The sequence below is a fragment of the Pelodiscus sinensis genome, chromosome 7 (genome assembly GCF_052426305.1).
Source record: "Pelodiscus sinensis isolate ZL-2025 chromosome 7, ASM5242630v1, whole genome shotgun sequence".
NCBI lineage: Eukaryota > Metazoa > Chordata > Testudines > Trionychidae > Pelodiscus > Pelodiscus sinensis.
Window position 1 is genome coordinate 30,710,211 of NC_143058.1, and position 23,010 is coordinate 30,733,220.

Here is a 23,010-nt window from a genome sequence, read left to right on the forward strand (position 1 = left end):
CCTGCCAAGACTCCTCACCCCCAGCTTGTTCCTGTATCTTTCCCCCCACCAGACATCCCACCCTCACCCCCTCCAAACCCCACCTGCTGCCCAGATCCTGCACCCTCATCCCTATCTGACTTAGTGGCAGCCCTGTCCTGCACACTAAGCCCCCCACCCCAGGCTCTGGGGTGGGGACAAACGAGGGGAAGCCACAAAATCCACTAACCCCAGAACAGTAAATCCAGCCCATGGGAACCCTGAACCTCAATCCTGCCTGTGCCTCCCTCTTCCCCCACCATGGGGCTGGAGTGCCAGAGGAGAAGGTGTCTGTTGGGGGCCTCGTCAGTGAGAGACGTTTGGAGGCTTTTTGTTGCTTCTCACTTGTGTGGTCCCCAACTGATTTTTTTTTTTTGGTGGGTCAGTGGTCCCCGATCCAAAAAAGGTTCCCCACCCCAAAAGAAAACATTGAAACCTTTTGTGCTGGACATAATTTAAAATTAACTATTGATTTAAATTTGCTAAACTAACATGAGAGAGTTAAAACGCTTCATCTGTTTACTAAATTAATACAAGGGGGCTGTGCTATACTCACAATGCTCTCCAACCCTCCTCCCCCGCAGCCGCAAAAGAGGCCAATGAGCATGATAACATCATTCTGTCACTCAGCAGGAAAAACTTTTTTATATATTTAGAGATTTCCTTTCTGACTAGTTTAAATTAAACTGTTCTCCCGAGCTGCAGCACTGGCAAAATGGCTCCGGCATAATAATTTAATTAATGGCAAGTTTCCATTAGCAATTGGTGGTCCATGGAAAGGTTTGCGATGGGCCATGGGCCAAAAAGCTTGAGAACCACTGTCTTACATGGTGTCAGGATGTCCGCCACTCCAGTCATGGCAGTGTTGCCCATTTGTCATATTTTCCAACAATTCTCTTCACACTTTCTCCTATGCAACACCTAATACATGGAGAAAACTCTTGATTAATGTTCACAAGGCCTCCTTCAGATAGCTCTTAAAGCTCCTCTCTGCCATGATGCCAATGGAAGTCCCTGCACTGATTAGGCAGCTGGTATGCTGTGACTTCTGCTTTCCACACTGCTTATAATTGTCTCCAGGGGCAGATGACCATTTTGCGGGGCCCCGGGTAGCACAATTTCACGGGGCTCCCCTTTGCCATGGTGCGTGCATGGTGGTGCCACAGCGCATGTGCAGGGTTTCTTGAAGTGCTGGGCCCGGGGCGGCCGCCCTGTTCGCCCTGCCCTGTATCCGCCCGATTGTCTCATTGGTACCAGATATTTCCCATCTGTTAGTTGTATTTGTTTCTCATATAATACTTAAAGTGTAAGGTTTTCAGATGTAGGAATAGTCTTTGTATTGTGACTAGGACAATGGGCACCTGGACCTTAGATTATGGCTCCTAGGTGCTACCACAATAAAATTAATTGCCTGCTATTGTAACATAAATAATAGGCCTCACATCTCTGGTGTGGGATTAATTTTGCCTGAAGCTACTAATTTCTCTTTAATCAGAATGAATAAGAGAGATGTTGGGGTCATGCAATTAAATTGATAGGTAGCAGGTTTAAAAACGAACATAAGGAAGTAGTCACACAATGTATAGACAACATGTGGAACTTGTTAGCAGGCCATGTTGTGAAGGCCAAAAATATAACTAGGTTTTAAAAAAGAATTAAATAAGTTAACGAAAGGCAGCTTTTGATGGACTATTAGGCAAGATGGTCAAGGATGCAACTGGCTGTCCCTAAACCTCTGATGTTAGCTGGGACTGGACAACAGAGTATTATCATTCAAACTGCCCAGTTCTGTTCAGTCTTTCCCCAGTATCTAGCAGTGACCATTGCCAGAAAACCACTGGTCTGACTCTGTATGGCTATTCTTGTGGTATTCTCTAAAATGTGGCTGGAGCTACAGAAAAATAAATGTCAAGAAATGAATTGTAAAAAAGTGTCATAAAAATGGAGGCCATTTCTTGTTCTTTTTGTAATAAAATTGACTGAGAATATCCCTCAGTTGATATACAATATCTTATCTCTTTTTATTTTTAAGCATCTCCAAGCAATTTAACATTTCAAGTGTTTCAAATTGTACAAGACAAATATTTTATTCTTCCAACAGCAGCAGAAGAATATACATAGATGGCAACTCAGTTTTTGCAATAACTCAGAATTTTAAGAGTCTTAGCACAATACATGCCTAAACATTAGGAGAGAATTATTCTCTAAGGAAATTAGAAATCAAGTCCATTACTACTGTTTATTGTAAAAGGGGTGGGAAAGACATAACATTCTTGTTTTATAATAAGTTTTTCCGGTAACTTTGGGAAATGATTCGATACTTGCATTAATCTGGATTTAAATTAAAATATATTTTGGTGATTGATTTGTAAATCAAATGATCAACACCCATCCTTCCCACATCGTGTGTCATTTACAAATATAGATCACTCAATTTCAGCTATATCCAGTTAGGTTTATATTTTTTTTGGAGAACCTGCAGAATACTTATAGAACAGCATCTGATTAGCTTTGTCAAGAACAAAGACTGAAACATGCTGTTGCTGGATATGTGTGGCAGCACAAAGCACATAGGCACATATGATGATGATGATCTGCTTCTTTCTTACAGGAAAAAAATTCACCTTTACTTTGTGTCTTTTGGGAAAAGATCTAACTTTTTCCTGCAAATTAAAGTGGCACTAAATGCTTTTGGTAACATCTAAATTGGTTCTCTTATGGGTACGAATAAGAATAGCAGAAAATGTAACCATGCAATTGTAGTAATAGTATAATTAGGTACTTGTAGTAACTTTTTTATGTAAAATGGTTTGCTGCACCTTTTCTGACTAGCAGAGAGGAATGATATAGTGCAGTTGGTAAAACTGCATCAGACAGGCTGTCGAGGCAGAAACAGACCAGAACAGTTCTCGTGACTTATTATGGTCACCATTTGCCCTTAAATTTTATGCTGAAAGAATAATTCTAAGAACGTTTGTATTTGCCTTTTATTATGGAAAACAAAGTTTTAAAATGTTCTGTACTGTTTTTGTCTTAACAAAAGAAACTATGTAATCTTTGTGACGAAAAAAAAAGTGTGCATGGAGGGGAAGATTGAAGGCCATTGCAATGCCCAAAGGTACTCTGGGCACACTGGACAGTCCTTTGGTGCCTCATTGTATTTGACTAATGTGAGGCAGTTGAACAACCCTGAAGCTAACGCACCTTTCCCCCCCCCCCGCCCCCAAATACTAAAATCCAACTAAAAGCAGAAAGGCATCAAGATGCTGATGAAGAACGACAATGAAAGCAATCTTGAAATAACTATTTGTTGCAAAGTAAGGAATTACAACGTAATGCAGAAACAGGTTTGAGAGTTTATCAGAAGAAACTCCTATAAAAATGGATGCCTTGCCATGGGACTTTGGGCCCGAGAAGAGAATCTGGGTTCTGTCAGTCATGATCTCATGCTCTGAGTCTTTCCAGGACCGAACCCTATCTAACTGGCTATTAGATTGGTCCAAGCCACAGACTGGTAACTATAATAACGTAAAGAGGACTGGTGTGTGTGTGAATGGATGCATATGTTGCCTTTTTACGTTGTAGTCCCAATAAACACAGCATATTGCTTTTTCCTCTGAAAAAAATTGCATGTGCTTCTTATAAGCTTAACGAACTATTAAATAATGTTACAAAACTGGAACAGATCTCAGAAACATAGCTGTTAGCTACAAACCATTGTTATGATACGTTTGGTAGGATAAAACCTTTTCTTAGTATTTGAAGTCTTGGCTACAGGTTCTGCCACCTTCACTTATTTTGGGCAGTACTGCACTCTGACTGGTGCTCTTGATTTTTAATTGAAATACTTGCAGAATCCTGTGCTGTCCAATTTGAATAAGAAAACCACAATCTGTCCCTTAGTGAATAAATACTTAAAGTGGCTCTCGAATATTTGGTATCTAATATACAGAATGCACCTGTCTTTTTTTTCTTTGTAGGATTTTTTTTATGATACTTATTTTTATTCTCATTAAATTAAAAAAATCTGAGAACTTTTCTGTACAACTTTAGTGCTCAAAAAGCTGTGCACAAGTTTGCATATGCAAAGTGCTATCTTGATCTGTTGTACCTTATCACAAATCAATTCAGTTACATGTTTGAACAAGTAACATGAAAATCCAGTCAAAGTCTAAGACCTTGATCAGTGGAGCCATTAAAGTCAATAAACTTGCCTGAAAGTAGGGACTTTTTAATAGTTGTAACAGTAAATATCCTAATTATCACTCTTAATGGAATCAAGAATTCCTTTCAGATATGCTTCAGCTCAATGGCAAATAGTATCTTATAGAGCAGACTTTCACATTGAGAGATGCTCTTTAATTGAAGTCTCTAATGCATTGCTCACAACTGGTTAACTGTGATTCATTGCAAAGATGCTGTCTTCAAGTCTTTGGCCTCCTCTACACTAACCTCTTCCCCCTCATGAACCTACTCTTGCAACTTCAGCTACACAAATAGTGTAGCTAAAGTTGACATATTTACTATGGTGTCTTCCATGTACTGAGGCTGGTGGGGGTTGCTCTGACTATGCTTCTCATCCTGCTGGAATACTGGAATTGACGGGAAAGTGCTCAGCAATTGATTTATTGTGTCTACTTTAGATGCTATAAATAGACCATGGATGGATACAAGGCCACACACAATCTCTTTGATTATCAGGAAGTAAAATACTGTGTAGTTAGAATGCTGCTGGACATGAAACAGGGTAGCTAGCAGTGACGTGCTCTATTCATAGTAGTCTGTTAAATTTTACTAAATAATATGTGGCAGCACTGAATTGAATAGTTATTAATATTTCTGATTACTTAAATCATTAGTGTTTGTATTCAAGTCAAAGGGTGACTAATGATTCTTTAATCTTGCGTCCAAAACACATTAAGACGGCTATACTGAAAAACATCACTTTTTCCTAAAGGTTTCCATTTTAGAAGAGTTTATTGATTTCCTCTGCCCTTCTTTGGATAGCACAAATGTAGGCCTTTCTTATCTTGACTACAATGGCTCTTGTGCCTAGCCTTTGATTAATAGCTTATGTGTTTTGCTAGGTTGGCCTTTAATGCATTTAAATATGAACGTTACTGCTTAGAGAATGTTAACATGTACTAAGTTAAAAGCCGCCTATGGTAATTTTTCATGCTTTCTTTGGATGGTGGAATGGTTTGCTTTGTTGGATAAAAGCCATCTTGTATCCAAGGATATTTATCTATTTCATCACTCAAATGCTAAATATTTGGATCCAGATGAAAGAAATAAGTAGATGATTATTTGAGTCATTGCAGTCTGCTGTGATATCAATCACAACATGGTCAGTGTCAGTTGTAACTTAGTGCAGTGTGATGGGGGGGTCAAATGTGAGTAACTGGCAGCAAGGCAGTGATTCAGCAGAACAGGTCTAGTCATATGTGACTTAGCCCACAGCAGTTGCTCTGGATTCTCTTAATTCAACTTCCTCAGAGGTGGCAGCAGCACCCACTACTTGTTTTCTGTGAGCGCTCCCACTCCAGAGTACCCATGGAGTTGGTGCTTATGATCTCAGTAGCTTTTGGCTTGAGAGAACACCACAACATCATGTAAATGCCCTGATACTTGTCAAGGGTGTTACTGTAGATGGTGTCATCTATGTGCTGTCCCTCAGTGATGATAAAGGAAAAAATACTGCAGAATAAAAGAGGCTTTAGATACCTATTTCATGGGTGGAAAGAATATATCTGAAATTGCCAAACCTAACGGGACATTCCAGGAATAAGAGGAAACAGTAGAAACTTCTATTGCTGCAGTTCAATCCTGCATTTGCAGTGTGAAGCAAACTGTTAAGGAACAGTTAATAAGAGACAGGATAGGACAGCTTGAGTTCAAGTGATCTATCAAGCTATAAGAAAGCTAAAAATGCAAGAAATCCTAAAGAAACAGCAAGTGGCTGACATGTTAGCAGCACTGGGAAGACTGCATGAGACTGATGAACCAGAGGCTTGAAAGATTGTCTAGGGATGGCGTTTTGTGGCAAGGGACTGGGGCCACGAAGGAGGAAAGCCCGAACTTAAATGTACTTAACCAATTACAAACTTTATTGACTACAATCTGATTATATTAAATAACTGTCTCTGATTTGTTTAAGACAATGTAGCATGCAAATAAAACATACATTAAAGAATATTAGTTTGCCTATTCACTTAACAACCCCTCAGTTCTACTCCTACTTCTTATTTAGACGTAGGTGTGGTACCATTATACAATATGGTTAATACAATACAACTAACTATTGCTAAGCTGATAAATAATATATTAAGCAATACTTACAAACCCAGTGACAATTATGATACACAGTCAAAAAACAATGTGTAGCATGCTCTGGATTTGTACACCCTTTCGTGATTCAGTGAGTGGGAGGCAGTCTTGGGTGATCAACCTCTTAGCCAGGCTGGACGATATGTGCCTTCTATCTTGATACGGAACCTCCCCGAGCTTAAGGTTCAGGTTGCTTTATACTATAATTTTGACATCCAGTACCATATTAGGGTTATTTGATATCCGGTACCATATTAGGGTTTCTTCCTTGTGACATGACGTCTGCCTCAAGGCATTGTGGTCAGTGCCTGATGCAGACATGACTGGCACATGTGAAAGCTAGCTATGTTTTTGCTTCCCTGCTCCAGGTGCTTGATAACTGATGTATTTGACAGCTTATTTCTCATATTCCTATCTTGTCCTGTTTTTTTTAGTGCTCTTTAACTTAGTGTATGGAACAGCTTGTGTCCCTGCTCTTATCTTTTTGGCCCAGGTGCTTGCCAAGTTAAGTTCCGTTTACTGAGAACTGTGCTGAGCACCCGAGACTTCAAGCTCTGTCTCTGGATCCGCCTCAGCAACCTGTGTTTTTCTTGAGGGGCTTTTGTGTGGCAGTATGGGCAACATGCGCAAGACCATGGTCAATTTTACACGACAGAGACAATACTGACAAAGTAAAAAAGAAGAGTCACAAATATGGAAGAAGGCTTCTAACAGAAGAGTAGTGCACAACTAGAGAGTGAAATCCAAAGAACTGTCATACAAAGGATGCTTGGAAAAACTGTGAAAGATATGGCAAGGTATCAAACAACTTATAACAGTGATGTTCAACTCAAGTAACAGAAGGGGAAGCCCCAAAATGTGACTTCTTTCAATAGCATGTAGGTCATCAGGAGTTAAAAGCAGTGGAAACACTCCAAGAGGGAGTATGATCTTCAGATGACTTTGAGCCCTTGCTTCTAGGGACTATGTTCTCAACAGAACAGGCAACATGTTGCTATATAAGCATAAGTCTAAATTATCACAAATTTTTAAATTTAAAACTGACTCTGGGGCAGTGGTCACAGCTCTTTAAATAAATGGTTATAAATGGATGGAGACCTGCAAGGACCAGATAAGATTCTAACACTATATAATATACTAAAATAGTAACACTATATTGGATGCTTGTGACCAATTCCTTGGGAAACTAGAGAAAAGACGAAAAATTTGTCAACAGAGTATACGTAATACAATGACTACACTTCCCTTATTAGGGTTGCCAGCAATACAAAGACTATGGGTACGTCTAGACTACATGCCTCTGTCGTCAGAGGCATGTAGATTAGACTACCAGGCATAGGAAAACAAAGCAGTGCTTTAAATAATCGCCGCTTCATTTAAATTTACATGGCTGCCGCGCTGAGCCGATCAGCTGTTTGTCGGCTCAGCGCGGTAGTCTGGACGCGCGGGTTTCGACATCAAAGGCATTTGTCGACCACCTAGGTATGCCTCCTGGCATGAGGCATACCTGGGTGGTCGACAAATGCCTTTGATGTCGACTACCGCGCTCATCGGCTCAGCGCGGCAGCCACGAGGAGTAACGGTAGTTCGGAATAGTGACCCTAGTCCGAACTACCTAGTTCGAGCCCCGTGTAGCCGCGCTACACGGGGTTCGAAGCAGCGGGGATTTAAAAATGGCGGCTCCCCGGTTATGCTAATGAAGCCCGGGAAATTCAAATCCCGGGGCTTCATTAGCAAGTGCGGTATGCATACATTACCCCGCTAGTTCGAACTAGCGGGGTAGTGTAGACATACCCCAAGACCTTGAGTTGTGCCCAGAAACATACCGAAAGCCAGTGCAGCTGCTGGAGTGCTGGCATAATGTGCTCTATATAACAAGTATTCGTTTAAACTCGACCACCTGCATTCTGGACCAGTTGAAGCTTCCAAAGACTCTAAGACATCCCCACGTAAAGCGCATTGCAATAATCCAATTGGGATGTGACAAGAGCATGAATCACTATAACCAAGTCATTCTTATTCAGGATGGGTTGCAGCTGGTGGATCAACCAAAGCTGCCCAAAGGCACGTCTGGCCACTGAGGAAATCTGACTTTAAAATGTTAAAGGGTCAGGAGTAATCCTAAGCTGCGTATCTGTTCTTTCAGGGGGACGAGGGGGACTGTGACCCTGTCCAGAACAGGAAACACACCACATTCCTGGACAAATGGTTTCCTGACCTACTGGATGTCAGTCTTATCTGGATTCAGCTTCAGCCTATTCAACCTCATCCAGCTCATCAATGCCGCCAGATACTGGTTCAGATTGATAGCCACCATATCTGGATCCAATGTCACAGAGAAACAGAGTTTAGTGTCATCTGCATGTTGATGGCACTGTCCTCTAAATCGCCTTATGACCTCTCACAGTGGTTTCATGTATATATTAAACAGCAGAGGGGACAAGATGGAACCTTGAGGGACCCCTTGGCACAATCACCACGGTCTCAAGCTGCAGCCCCCAAGCGTCGCCACCAGAAAGAGTCCTGACAGGTAGGACTAGAACCACTGTAAGACAGTGCCTCAGATACCCAGCTCCACTGGGCATTGCAGAAGGATATCCTGATTGATGGTATCGAAAACCACTGAGAGGTCCAAGAGAATCAACAGGAATGCACTCCCCCGTCTCCCTCCTGGCGTAGGTCGTCTACCAGGGCAACTAAGGTGGCTTCTGTTCCAAAACTAGGCTTGATGCCAGACTGAAATGGATCTAGATAATCCGTTCCTTCCAAGAAAGCTTGGAGTTGCAACACTAGCACCCGCTCAAGTATCTTGCCCAAGAAAGTAATACTAGCAACTGGGTGATTAGTTACTCACATCATGTGGGTCCAGGGAAGGCTTCTTAAGGAATGGCTTTATCACTACCGCTTTCAAGGTGATGGGAACCATCCCAGATCTAAAAGACGCATTAATAATCCCCTGGATCCAACCAGTGATCCCTTCTCGGCTCAATTTAATAAGCCATGAAGGACAGGGGTTGAGCGAGCATGTGGTCGGTCACACTCCCCCAAGCACCTTGTCCTAATGCAGGGATGGGCAAAAGGGCCTCCACGGGCTGGATCCAGCCCGCCAAGTGGGTGGCTCCGTCCTGCAGTGGCCCTGCTGCTCCCCCACCCCCAGGCCAATCAGGGGTGGGGTAGCGTCCGAAGCCGCTTCCCGCCCTGCCAGGAGCACATGGTGCTTTGAAGTGCTGCGTGCTGCTGACGGAGGGGAGGGGAAGGGCGAGGGACGGGGGGGGGGGGGGAGAAGAGCGGAATAGGCTTCGTGTGCTCCCCCACCCCATGCCAATCAGGGCCTGGGGGCAGGGGAGCTGCATGAAGCTTCCTTTGCATTGCCCCGGCCCTGCGAGGAGCCTGCAGCACTTCAAACTGCCACATGCTCCTTGCAGGGCAGAAGGAGGCTTCCCATGCTCCCCTGCCCCCAGGCCCTCATTGGCCTTGGGGTGGGGGGAGCATGCCAAGCCTCTTCCAGGGCATGGGTGCCTAGTGGGAAAGGGAGTCCCCCCACCCCCAGACCAATCCTGGTCTGGGGGGAGGGGGTAGCCCTGCCCCTTTCTTTTTAGGCCCCGCTCCATCTGGGGTGGCCCAGGGCTGCTTCAGAAATTATTGCCCACCCCTGTCCTAAGGGCTGATGTGACTTTTTAAAGCATTCAACACATACCAGGGAAAACACCCATAGTAGCAGACAGCCTGTCTAGAATCTCCACTGAGAAGCCACCAATGCGAGAGTAAAATGCTTTAGCAGAAGATGTCCAAGTCTTAATTGATCTTCTGGCAGCAATTCCTACACCTGCCAGCCAGCCAACTCCAGCAAACTAGAAATGAACATCTCAAGGCTGAATCTTTCCAGAAATTGATTGAACTCCCGCTATCCATTCCCCTCCTCCATAAAAATAGGATTGAAGGAGTCAGACTACTATATTGACCGGACTGAAATGACTTTCATATAGCTGATGGCCTATTTCTGAAAGGATAACACATTCTTACCTCTATGGTAAGACTCTGAGACACATCAAGGAATACAATGTAGGGCATGATCCCAAGAATACATATAGTAGCCTAGTCTGAATAGGCAAATTCAGAGTTTAGCAGATGGCTGTGAAATAAGTAACAAGGTAAACACCTTTCTGGAACCATTACTTTTCTACAAATCTAACCGACAGACCTTGGCAGCAGATTGCCATATACTCCTCTTTCTGGATAGGAAATACAGGCAGTCCCCGACTTACGCGGATCCGACTTATGTCGGATCCGCACTTACGAACGGGGCTTTCTCACCCCGGAGGTCGAGGTGGCGGATTGCTACCTGCGAGCTCCGGGGCGAGAGAGCCCTGTTCGTAAGCTGCTCCAGTGCCCCTGGTCTGCTAGAGACCGTCTCCAGCAGACCAGGGGCAGCGGGCGGGTTCCTGCGCTTCTGAGGCTTTGCCAGAGCAAAGCCTCAGAAGCGCGGGAACCTGCCACTGCTGCGGCTTCAGTCCCGGTGCCTGTGGTCTGCTGGGGACCGTCTGCTGGGGACTGAAGCCGCAGCAGTGGCAGGGTCCCGCGCCTCTGAGACTTTGCCAGAGCAAAGCCTCAGAGGCGCGGCACCCCGCTGCCGCTGCGGCTCTGCTCCCCGTGTCCCTGGTCTGCTGGGGAGGGGGGGGGGGCACGGCGCAGCTAGTGTGCCCCCCCCCCCAGCAGACCAGGCTTTTGTTTTGGACCCTGGGGCAGAGCAGCTGGGGCGCTGCCGATTGGTCCTGCAGCGCCGCTCTGGGCACTACTGGACCAACCCGGCAGCACCCGAGCTGCTCTGCCCCAGGTCCTGATTCAGCTGCTGCTGGTCAGTTTCAGCAGTAGCTGAATCAGGATGCCTGGGGCAGAGCAGCGGGGGTGCTGCTGGGTTGGTCCAGTAGCGCCGAGGAGCGGTGCTACTGGAGCAACCCAGCAGCACCCCAGCTGCTCTGCCCCAGGCGTCCCCAAGTCAGCCGCTGCTGAAACTGACCAGCGCTGACTACAGGAAGCCCGAGGCAGAGTTGCTCTGCCCCAGGCTTCCTGGAATCAGCTGCTGATCAGTTTCAGCAGCAGCTGACTTGGGGATGCTTGGGGTTCTTAAGTTGAATCTGTATGTAAGTCAGAACTGGCGGTCAGTTTCAGCAGTGGCTGAATCTGGATGCCAGTTCCGACTTACATACAGATTCAACTTAAGAACAAACCTACAGTCCCTATCTTGTACGTAACCTGGGGACTGCCTGTACATACATAATTGATTGTTCCTGCAGATACATTGACTTGGCTATAGTTATACCGACTTCATCCACACAGATCTTCCAGAAATTAAAGTTAATATTTGCAAGATATAGGGTTCCTTAACTCATCAGAACTGGTAAGGGTCTCAATTTAACTCTGGCACATTGTCCAAATTCTGTGCAGCTGATAGCATTGTGCTAGCAGTCCACACTGCATTCAGTAACAGGGAAGAGGAAAGAGCAGTACACCTTTTTAAAAGATCTCTGCAAAAATCAGTGGACCCAAATAAATCCCTCCTAGCACATGAATCAGTCCAGTTGCAAGTGGCATTATCCCCATCACCATCGGATCTATCTTCCAGACTGTGTTCTTACTGCTAATGGGTTTCCCTGTGGTGGGGGCTTCTTTGTGTTTCTCAGTGCAGCAAAATATGAACCTGTTTCCTCCAGAGAAACCTTTTTTTGAGTAAATAGGACCTGTGCCAAGCTCCAAATACCTGAGAAACTTTTTTCCCCTGGTCTCAGTTAGGGTAGCGCTTGCTTTTGTGCCAACCACTGAAGTTTTGTTGTAACTGAATTTTCTTTTGGAACACTGTATTCAAATACCTTCAGATTGGGCCATTTAGGCTTAAACTGTACTGGTGCCACAGGTAAAGGCACCCTTAGTTGTCTGATCAGAAGTTCTGCATTCACCATCTCGACTAGTGCTGTTTTGTTCTGCACGCACTTCTTTTCCCTTCCTGGCACTGCACTTTTCCCCAGTGGTGCTGGCACATGTGAGATTGAGTTTGAGGTGACAAGCCTCCCACTCAAGTATCATTGTCTTGTTAAAACAGTACCTCGTACATTTAGAACCAGATCTGTGCTAGAACATTTTCCTGTACAGGTCGAAACTCTGTAAACCAGGACTCTCTGGTCCAGCAAGACATGGATTTGACTAGGAGTCCAGCAGCAAGGCTGGGAGTGGGAGACAGTGTTGACCTCCCCTGATTCAGCAAACTCCCTTGTTTGGGACCAGTCGGGTCCTGAGGGTGCCAGACCAGGGAGATCTAACCTGTATAATTATACTGTACAATCCTATATCCACAAACACGCTTGTAACACTTCTTCAAACTTACACGAGTTCCTTGAGCAAAAAGCTTATCCTGGCAAAGCACTTCAATGCAGTTGAATTAGCATAAATCCTCACACTCTAATAAGAGTGTAAGATTTCTGGAGCAGGGACCAGCTACTTGCTCCTGATTGGCATGAGGAGCTCCTGGTTGATAGTTAGGACTCCTAGGTGCTATGGTAAAACAAAAGGCCTACATTGTTATAGTGGCAGGAGTTCTAATGCCTCCCTGGATTAGAAGTTTTCTTCTCATAATCTAAATGATCATTTCCTATTTAAAAAAAAAAAAATAAAAAAATAATGCTCCTTTTTGTGAGATGCCTAATCTGATTATTTGATTTAATGGGTATCAAATTCTACAGACTTTACTCAGAAAATCTCTCAATTATTGTAATAAGTCTCTTACCGGGATAAGAATTAGTCAATGCAAGAATTGGCCTCGAAGCATTAAGAGAATAAAATTGTATGCAAGAAGCAGCAGGTATTTATAAAAACAAGCCCAAACCATACATCTAGATCTTCACAGAGCCCATTTCCTAGGAGTTTGGTTCAGTCCTATTTTTATGTGGAGGTCAGGAGTGCAAGGCTGCTGCTCAAACAAGACATTGTTAGTTCAGTCTAGATTAATTTCTAATTTTTAAAATGCTTTTTTAAAAATTGTATTTACATTGTGGCACCAGCCCTCTTCTCACTGACCCTGAAAGTGTGTGCTAGATCTGTTTTTAACATTGCTTCCATGCTGAATCTTTTACTCTGTGTTCTCGCTGTATAGCATTCTTCTTTGCAAAGACTTTTTTATAAAGCTTTTGGCTTGGTTGAGAAATAGAGGTGAACTTCTAATCTATTCCTGACAAAGGAAATCAAACAGCCCACTAATGTCAGGATTGAGCTATACAATACACTGTGTATCAAACTCACTCCACATCCTTTCATCGATGCTGGGGCAATGGCTAGACAATTAGTTTCAAAGAGGCTTAGTTACAGGGTCATCTCTGTGTTTGTGTTATTCATCTATCAGTTTCCCATTATTCTGGTGTGTCTCAAGATCTGAGTATTTTTAAAGGTTAAAAAATAAAAGGGCTAATATAAAGTAGTCCTCCTAAAAGCTTAAAATCAAAGGGAGGCAGTCAAAATCCATAAACTCAAGACAGGTCTGACCTTAATGCTGCTATCATCTGATGGGGAAAGCACTCCTAAGTACAGATATCCAGTTCAAAAAAACCTTTCACTCCCCTCCCCTACCTCCTACAGAAATATTTTAAAAAATCATGAGATTTTCCTCAAAATTGCACTGTGTGGGTATGTCTACACTACAAAGTTAATCCGAACTAACAGCTGTTAGTTCGAATTAACTTTAATGGGCGCTACACATACAAACCGCTAGTTGGAACTTAATTCGAACTAGCGGAGCGCTTAATTCGAACTAGGTAAACCGCATTCTATGAGGACTAACGCCTAGTTCGAATTAAGTAGTTCGAATTAAGGGCTGTGTGGCCACTTAATTCGAACTAGTGGGAGGCTAGCCCTCCCCAGGTTTCCCTGGTGGCCACTCTGGGCACCACCAGGGAAACTCTTCTGCCCCCCTCCCGGCCCCAGAGCCCTTAAAGGGGCATGGTCTGGCTACGGTGCCCGTGCCAGGTGCAAGCCTGCCAGCACCCAGCCAGCAGACCCTGCATCTGGCACGGCACGAGCCAGCCACCCGCTGCCACCCAGCCCTCCGCCTCTTCCCGGGACCAGGCTGACGGCTCTCAAGAGCCTGCCTGGGGCCGCAAGAGGCGGGCGCCCATCTGGTCTAGTGCTGAGATCGTGGACCTCATCCACGACATCTGCACTAGGCACAGGAAAGTGGCCGTCTAGGGCAGGATAGCTGCCAGCCTGGCCACCCAGGAGCAGGTCTGCATGAAAATCAGGGTGGTCCAGTGAGACCCCTGACCCTGAGCTTAGAACATAAGAATGGCCGTACTGGGTCAGACCAAAGGTCCATCTAGCCCAGTAGCCTGTCTGCCGACAGCGGCCAACACTAGGTACCCTGGAGGGGATGGACCAAAGACAATGACCAAGCCATTTGTCTCGTGCCATCCATCTCCAGCCTTCCACAAACAGAGGCCAGGGACACCATTTCTACCCCCTGGCTAATAGCACTCCATGGACCCAACCTCCATGAATTTATCTAACTTCTCTTTAAACTCTGTTCTAGTTCTAGCCTTCACAGCCTCCTGCGGCAAGGAGTTCCACATGTTGACTATTTGCTTTGTGAAGAAGAACTTTCTGTTACTAGTTTGAAGCCTGCTACCCATTCATTTCATTTGGTGTCCTCTAGTCCTTCTATTATGGGAACTAATGAAGAACTTTTCTTTATGCAGCCTCTCCACACCACTCATGCTTTTATAGACCTCTATCATATCTCCCCTCAGTCTCCTTTTTTCTAAGCTGAAAAGTCCCAGTCTCTTTAGCCTCTCTTCATATGGGATCTGTTCCAAACCCCTGATCATTTTAGTTGCCTTCCCCTCTCCCACCTCCTTTTCCCAGTCTCCCCAGAAGTTAATCTCCCCACCCCACCCCGAGTTTTGTTAAATAAAGAGAGTTTCTATTTTTAAACACGTGTCCTTTATTTTGTACATCATGAAGGGGGGCTAGGGAGGGGTAAGTGGAAGGAGGTGAGGGAGGAATGGGGTACGAGCTCCCGATGGGGAGGACTGGGGTGGCTCCTCGGGGTGGAAGCTCTCCTGCAGCCCCCCGATTGACCCTCCCCCCTGGATGGCAGCCTGCGGCAAGTGCAGCCAGGCTGATGGCCGAGTGCTGTGATGTGCCGAGTGTGGGCATTCAGGGCTGCTTTGCTATCCCTCATCGAGTTAGACAAGCGAGCGGGGAACCCTGAGAACTGTCTGTCCGGGGTGGGGGTCGGGTCCCTTTAAGCACAGCCCTCGGCTAGCCTGAGATAGCAGCTCCACGCTCTAAGTCCTCATCTGATGCCCTGCTGGCACTGCTTCCGGCCAGCCTTAACCTCGGTTCAGGGTCCACTCAATGTGGACATGCTAGTTCGAATTAGCAAAATGCTAATTCGAACTAGTTTTTAGGTCTAGATGCACTAGTTCGAATTAGCTTAGTTCGAATAAACTAATTCAAATTGTTAGTTTGAATTAATGCTGTAGTGTAGACATACCCTGTATGCTCCCCATGTTGCTGGAACAGCCTCAGCTCTTTTTTCATCTTTGACTCAGTCCTCCTATTTGTCTCTTTTTCCATAGCAATCAGGTAATACTTGAATCTTTCCCCAAATGTCAGGTGTCTGCAAATATTCCTTTGCTAGCTATCATCTCAGTAGGGCTTGGTTGATTTGTATATGGTGTGAGGACTTGTTTGTGTGTCCTATGACACTTGACCGTAAGTGCTCATTCAACTAGGCTATTTTGGATCCATAGCACCATGCAAATGGAGTCAGCACCATGTATCTGGAATACTCTTCCCTGTGGGATTTTCATTGCTATTTCAGGATTCAGGCAGACCATCATTGAATTGCTGATGGATACTTTGGTGGGTGGTATCTGCTCTAGCTAAGGCAGCTCTTGGGACTCAGATGGGGAGGGAGAGCGAGGGGCATCTGCAACTTGGTTGATGCAGCAGATGCCTGCTGTCATGGCTATATGTGGATTGGTTGTTTGAAGCAGGGCCACTAGCACAGACTGATGGGGACTGGGGTGCCTACTAGTAGTTCCAGAACCTCTTTCACCGTGAGGCAGATAGTCTTGGGTCTGCGATAATAGTTTCCCCCTGTCCCTCCAGCACCTGGCCACATGCATGAGGGGGTCAATGCCAGTTCCCATGCAGTCACTATGGCCATTTTACAAGCTGGGTCCCCCACATCCTCCACACTATTGTACGTGCATGACCAACCAGTTGGTGGAGGTTTGTGAGTTATGTGACTTACATGAAGGTGGTGGCCATATACCATGTTCCTGAACTCCCTGCCCTCTTTGAAGAATGGGCTTCCCAAACTATTCTGGGATTATTAATGGGACTCGTGACTATAACTTGTCAAGCTGTGAAGAACACATGACCACAGGAAGGGTACTACTTGGTCTATAGTGGGTTGCAGAAGCAGATTCCTGGGCACCAATGTGTGATATCCTGGCAAGGTGCACGATGGCAGGGTTTTCAGAGATTTGGACGTTATCTTTGTGCTCAAGCAGGGAACTTATTCCCTCCAAACGGCATTGTTATAAATGGAGTCTATTCCTTCCCCACTGTTCTGAGGAACACTGCCTACCCCCTTCTGCTTTGGCTTATGTAACTGTACCCTAGCTTAAAAGGAATTGGACGAAAGTTCAGTGACACACTCCAGTAGCTGTACTACAGGGATAGAAGGAACGTTTGGAAGGTTGAAGTCAAGATGTCATTGCCTTCATAATTGTTTGGATGCCAGAGTTCCCAGTGCTATCCATGTTATTGTGGTTTGCTCTTCACTTACACAGTCTAGTACAGGTTGTACCTCCCTTAACTGGGATGTCCTGGTCTGGTCACATCTGTGTTCTGTGCTGGACCATGGATGTTCCTGGACCACAGAGACCAGGAACAGGGAGGTCTGGCAGTGAAGCAGAAGTGCCACAGGGAGCACCAGCAACTCGGCTGGGAGCCCAGTGTCAGAGGCGGGGGGAGCGGGTGGCATGGGGAGAAGTTCTATCCCCAGCAGCAGTGGTGGAGCTCCAGCCCCAGTCCTGTTCTGGCTCCAGCAGCCAGGGAGCTCCAGCCGCAGTGACAGCTACAGCCCTGGCCCTCTGCCCTGGCCGCACAGATCCATCCCTGGCCATATGTGGAACCAGGCAGTTGCGGAGCGGGGGTAGGCTGACACCCTAACCCAGTGGCAGCATGGGCCAGAAGGGGAGGGACCTCCCCTGGTCTGGCCAATCCCTTTGTTTGGGACCAGTCAGGTCCCAAGGGTGCTGGACCAATGAGGTCCAACTTGTAGAACATTTAACCAAGACTTTGGACTGCAGAATGCTACCAATTAATTCAATTGTGCCAGGTTTAAAACAAAGTTTTTCTTCATACAGTGCTCAGTCAACCTGTGGAACTCCTTGTCAGAGGATGTTGTGAAGGCCAGGACTTTAACAGGGTTCATAAAGAGCTAGATAAACTCATGAAGGATATGTCTATCAATGGCTATTAGCCAGGATGGGCAGGCATGGTGTCAGAAGCTGGGAATGGGCAATAAGGGTGGGATTGCTTGATGATGATTGTTCTGCTCACTCTCTCTGGAGCATCTGGCATTGGCCACTATTGAAAGACAGGATACTGGGCTAGCTTGACCTTTGGTTGACCCAGTATGTCTGTTTGTGTTCTTAAGAGTGGTGCACCTTATTACTGGGGCAGGATCCCCTCATATGGGAAATTAGGGATGTTTTGTGTGCCCACATGAGGGGTTTGAAGGGTGCTATCGGTAAGGAGGAATGAAGCAATAAGGTTATCCCTCACTTAAACTATCTCACGTTTAGCCCACAATTTCTGGAGCCAATGCAGTTTATGAATTCAATAAAACCCATTCATGGAATTCATATATAGCTTATGTACTGCTGTCCTACAGTTTGATTTTTATGGATTTAATAAAACCAGTTTGCATAAGTTTGGGGCTTGCTGTTGTGAGCAAACCACCTTATTTGAAATGTATGTAAAAGAGAGAAACAAGTGAGAAATTGTGAAACAGTGCCTCTGCTACAATCTGATCATCAGTGGAACAGTATCTTCCCTGTATACTTGTTCTTCCCTCTTCTGGAGCCTTTTGCACAAGTGGGGCATGATAGCAGAAGGTGGACTGTTGCATGAAGTACATTTGGTTCTTCCATCAACAGTTTGCTGCTTAGATCATCAACCAGCCATACAGAATTTCCGCAGGCTGCCTAAGCTGCAGGGCTGGGCATCATGGTGCAGACTAAGTACATGGATCTTGATCAGGACCTGGAGCTGCAGTTAGGAGTAGAGCTGGCTCAGGGACCTGGTGGCCATGTGAGCAAAAAACCTTTTGAAAAGGTCCCTTCACAGCACTTTGTCTTCCCTAAACCTCTGGTCATGTTCCAGGAACTGTTTGGCCATTCTCACCTCATGCTGAGGTGCCTTCTTCGTCTGCAAGCTTCTCTACTCCCTATCTCTGAAATTCCAGCTGTTCATTTGCCTTGGCCAAATGCCTGCTGCACTTGGTCCTTGATTCTATTCCTCCTTCCATATTGTCTGTTTGGTCCCATAAGGTTCCCTGTTCCTTCTCTGCCCAGCAGAGATGGAAGGGTCAGCCCAGGAAAATTAAAGCGCACATTGTCTGACCATGAGGAGGGGAGGGGGGGAAGATGTCTACCTTTTTTCAAAGCACTGTATCAGTGCAAGATCACAGGATGATACTTTTGATCATGTGCTATTTTCATTCACCCTTGATTTACTGGCCTACTCAGCAGCAAGCTTCAGCCCAAAGTTGGGCACATCATGATAAAATTATCATAATGAGATTTGAGATGACTTTAGTGCATTATTCTCTTTCCCACCGTAGGACAAGGGTTCCTAAGGGCCCTGTCATTAGCTCCAGTTTTACTATCCTTTTCAGTCAGGACAAGATGTTTGAATACATTAATCTACTTAGAGATGCCTGACCAGAGGTATTCCCAATCTAGACAAGCAAAGGATTTCTTGGCATTTGGTGATGGTCAAAACACCTACAGTTGGAAGGGTACTGTGACTATAGAGCAGAGGACGCATACCGCCATCCAGAAAAATAAATATTCTGCATATAACCTAAGAATCCCTCCCATTCTTACTAACAATCAGAAAAAATGGTATTTGCAACATGCCAGGCTTGGCTGTAGTGCTTGTTGTGCTGCTGCTTCATTCATGGGCTGTTCCCCCAAGATGATTACTTCTTCACACATCCCTTGCCCCCTCCCATAGGCCTTCCACATATTGGCCCAGGATGTGCTGGTCTGACTGGATCACATGATCTGGGTCCAGTGGTAGCAATAAGGACCATACAGGAATCTGCTCTGCAAACTGTTGGCTCTTGTTTGTTGTTTGCCTCTATCTGAGGGGTAATAAGCATACCATGGTCATGCAGCACTGTGGACTCTGTGCTTGTCACAGTTTCCTGATGCCAGTCAAATTCTCCATGGCAGGGCCAAGTAGCCAGGGAGTTACTGGCATATTGTTTCCATTCTTTACTTTGCAATAGGTGGCTAGGAGGCTCTTGACTCACTTCTTGGATTTATACAGGTCAGGTGGATCCCCCCCATACCACAAAACACCTTGATGTATCAGCCTAATCACGCTTGTTGCTTGTACTTTTGCCAAGGGTGGGGCCTTTCCTCATGCCATACATGGACTAGCAGATTCATGTGGTGTTCTGGCCTACTATTAGCATGTGGGAATGGCAAGAATCATCTCAGTTTTTCAGCAAGATACATTTAATTTTGTTTACTTCCTAGCAGCCTGCATAGGAAGGAATGGTTAAATGCCAATCAGACTTTTCAGGCATTTTAATGATTGAAGGAGTGTTAAGTATAGTAGGTCATTGCAGAACCATCATTTTGCCTTTTGGGGGAGATAAGGAGCTTCATATGAATCATAATTTCCTATTTTAAGAATAGTGTCTAAATAAGCAACATTACAAAATCTCCATTTGTAATCTATATATTTTTTAATTTTATGCCACATTTCCTGGTGAAGGTTGCAGCGGCCGCATGGAAAGTACACAGGGCCAGACCTCCCTTTCCTCCAACAGGATTCAGCTCTTCTTGGAGGATTTCCCAGCATTCCCTGTTGATCTGGAAGAGAGAATCCCTCCAGCGTGTCCTGAGTCAGCCTCAGGGCCTCCTCCCAGTGAAATGTACCCAGGCGAGTTCCAAAGGAAGCCTCTGAGGGGACATTCTTATCAGGTGCCCAAACCACCTCCGCTGACTCTTAATCTAGAGGAGTTAACAGCTCTACTCCAAGGCTCTTCTGAACAGCCAAACCCTCACCCTGTCTTGGAAAGTAAATGCAGCCACTCTGCAGAGAAACCTAATTTCTGCCACTTGAACCCACAAATCTCGTCCTTTCACTCATTACCCAGTTCATGACTAGAGGTGAAGATGAGGATGCAGCTCTACCTATAAATAGAACTTCATCTGATAACTCAGATCCTGCTTAACCACCACAGATTGGAACAGTACCTACGTCACTGTTGGAAAAAACGTATTGATTAACTTAAAATAAAATGTGATTGTATTTGCCTTTTAAAAAAGTTGGGTTTCTTCAAGTGGAATGCCTTTGTTCATAGATGTTTTTTCTTAAATCTGTCCTTTAATTGGCTTCTTGCTGCTTTCAGCAATTCCAGGGGCTTTTTGGATGTAGTCATAAGTCTGCACATGACATACTGTAATTTTGCTTTCACAACACTTTATCACTCAACCTGTGTCTTATTTTTCACCCCACGGTTAAGCCATTTGAACTGAAAACCTTTTCATAGCGGGTCTGAGACTGGAATTGAAAGTATGAAAAACACAAGTTTAAACATTTTGCTGTTTTCACTTTTTGTTGTTTGAAAACTTTTACCCATCTTTGATCTCTCTCTTTTTCCTTCCTTCCTCGAAGTTATTTCTCTCCTTTCTTTCCTGTAAAATGCAGTAATCCTCATACAACTTGTCAAAATCAATCTCAAGGCAAAGAATGTCAGCCAACTTCTCAAGAGAAGACCACTTTTCTACTTTGTTCAGCAAGAGGATTGACGTGTTTCTCAAGGCATTGTCAAGATGTACTGCATACCTTTATCTGCTTCTTCCTTAAATTTCCTCTTATCAGATGGCAGAACATAGCACAAAATATCCTGAAGTGATCTTCCATAGAATTTGTCATCCCCTCATCTCTTTAGTTTAGAATTAAGATCTTCCATGACACAGTCTAATTCTGTACAGATAACCTTATTGCATTATCCTAGCTTCTTGAGTGAGTCATAAAACATTCTCATTAAGTTATACAGAAAGTAAATGCAACAAACACAGACTCTTGCTCATCCTCGCTGAATGCTTGCTGTAACTTTCCTCCCCTGATATGAAATATACCTTTTAATTCAGGTCAGCATCATAGGTAAGACTCATTCTAACCTTAGTCAGAAGATATAGCCACTTAGTTGTTACGTGACTCAGCAGTTCTTTATATGCAATTTCTAGGAACTTCAAAAATGAACTGGAGATTCTATCTCTCTTTAGCAGAGGAAGACAACCTTTTAGGACAAGACTATCAATGTAAAACTCAAAGCTTTCATACCTTTAATATGGTTATGAATTACCTGGCATTTGTATCAAACCTGAATTTTTCTCTCATTCAATTTTTAAAACTTCTGATTAAACTGACCTATGGCTCCCAAAATTAACAAAGGTGTTATCAGCCATGTAAGATGACAGTTTATACTAAGGCTGTTTTCTACTATAGCATTTGAAATGCATGAAGCAAGGGCCTCAACTTGTCTCGTGGTGGTTAAAATCAAGTAAGCCTTGTTTCATCCCTTCCGTCTTGGAAAAATACCTTTCCTATATCCAATCTCACGGGAGGAAAAAGAAACCCTACTAAATCAAGATCATTAAGCAAACGTTCACTTGTCACTCAGGGGAGTGGAGCAGAGCAGCTCGACTGGGAGATGGTGGGGCCAACCGAGTAGGCTGCTGCCTCGCTCTGCTTTCTGCAACTCCCACAGTTGTGGTTAGTGTACGGGAGGCCAGTTCAAGGCCCAGGGTAATCCTTCAGGCTGGCCTGGGCCCTGCGGATGAGGTTGGAGTAAACCTTGCTATGGGGGACCATCCTATCCACAGGATGGTTTAGGGTGGCTGCCCTAAAGCAAAAGGTCTGAGCAGATGCCCAAATCATCTTATGGATGGGATGGTTCCGATTAGATTCAATATTATTTATCAGAATGCCCTCACAATATCTATCTCTCAGGTTGCTCTTAGTAGTCCTCCTGGAGATTTATGTTTAGTTCCTGGAATCTCCAGGGCAATCCTGGAGTATTGACAACTCTGTGATGGACATTGCACAGCCTTCCTTGGCAGCGTATTCCAGAGCTTAACTAGCCCTATAGTTAGCAAGATTTTTTTCCAACATCTAACCTGCACCTCCCTTGCTGCAGATTAAACACATGAGTTCTTGTCCTACCTAGTAGACCTAAATAAACATTGATTACTGTCCTCTTTATAACAGCCCTTAACATAGTTGAAGACTGTTATCAGGTCCCCACTCATACTTTTCTCAAAATTAAAAAATGTCCATTTTCAAACTTTTCTCATATGT

General features: G+C 44.7%; 1 long non-coding RNA gene across 1 annotated transcript in view; it reads left to right on the plus strand.

The window, feature by feature from the left end:
• The window catches only part of LOC142830293 (uncharacterized), a 46,641-nt gene extending 25,532 nt beyond the window's left edge, over positions 1-21,109 (plus strand). Inside the window, exon 3 of the long non-coding RNA XR_012905446.2 lies at positions 20,416-21,109. This is a non-coding gene — a long non-coding RNA (uncharacterized LOC142830293). The remainder of the gene's footprint in view (positions 1-20,415) is intronic.
• The last annotated feature ends 1,901 nt before the right edge of the window (positions 21,110-23,010 follow it).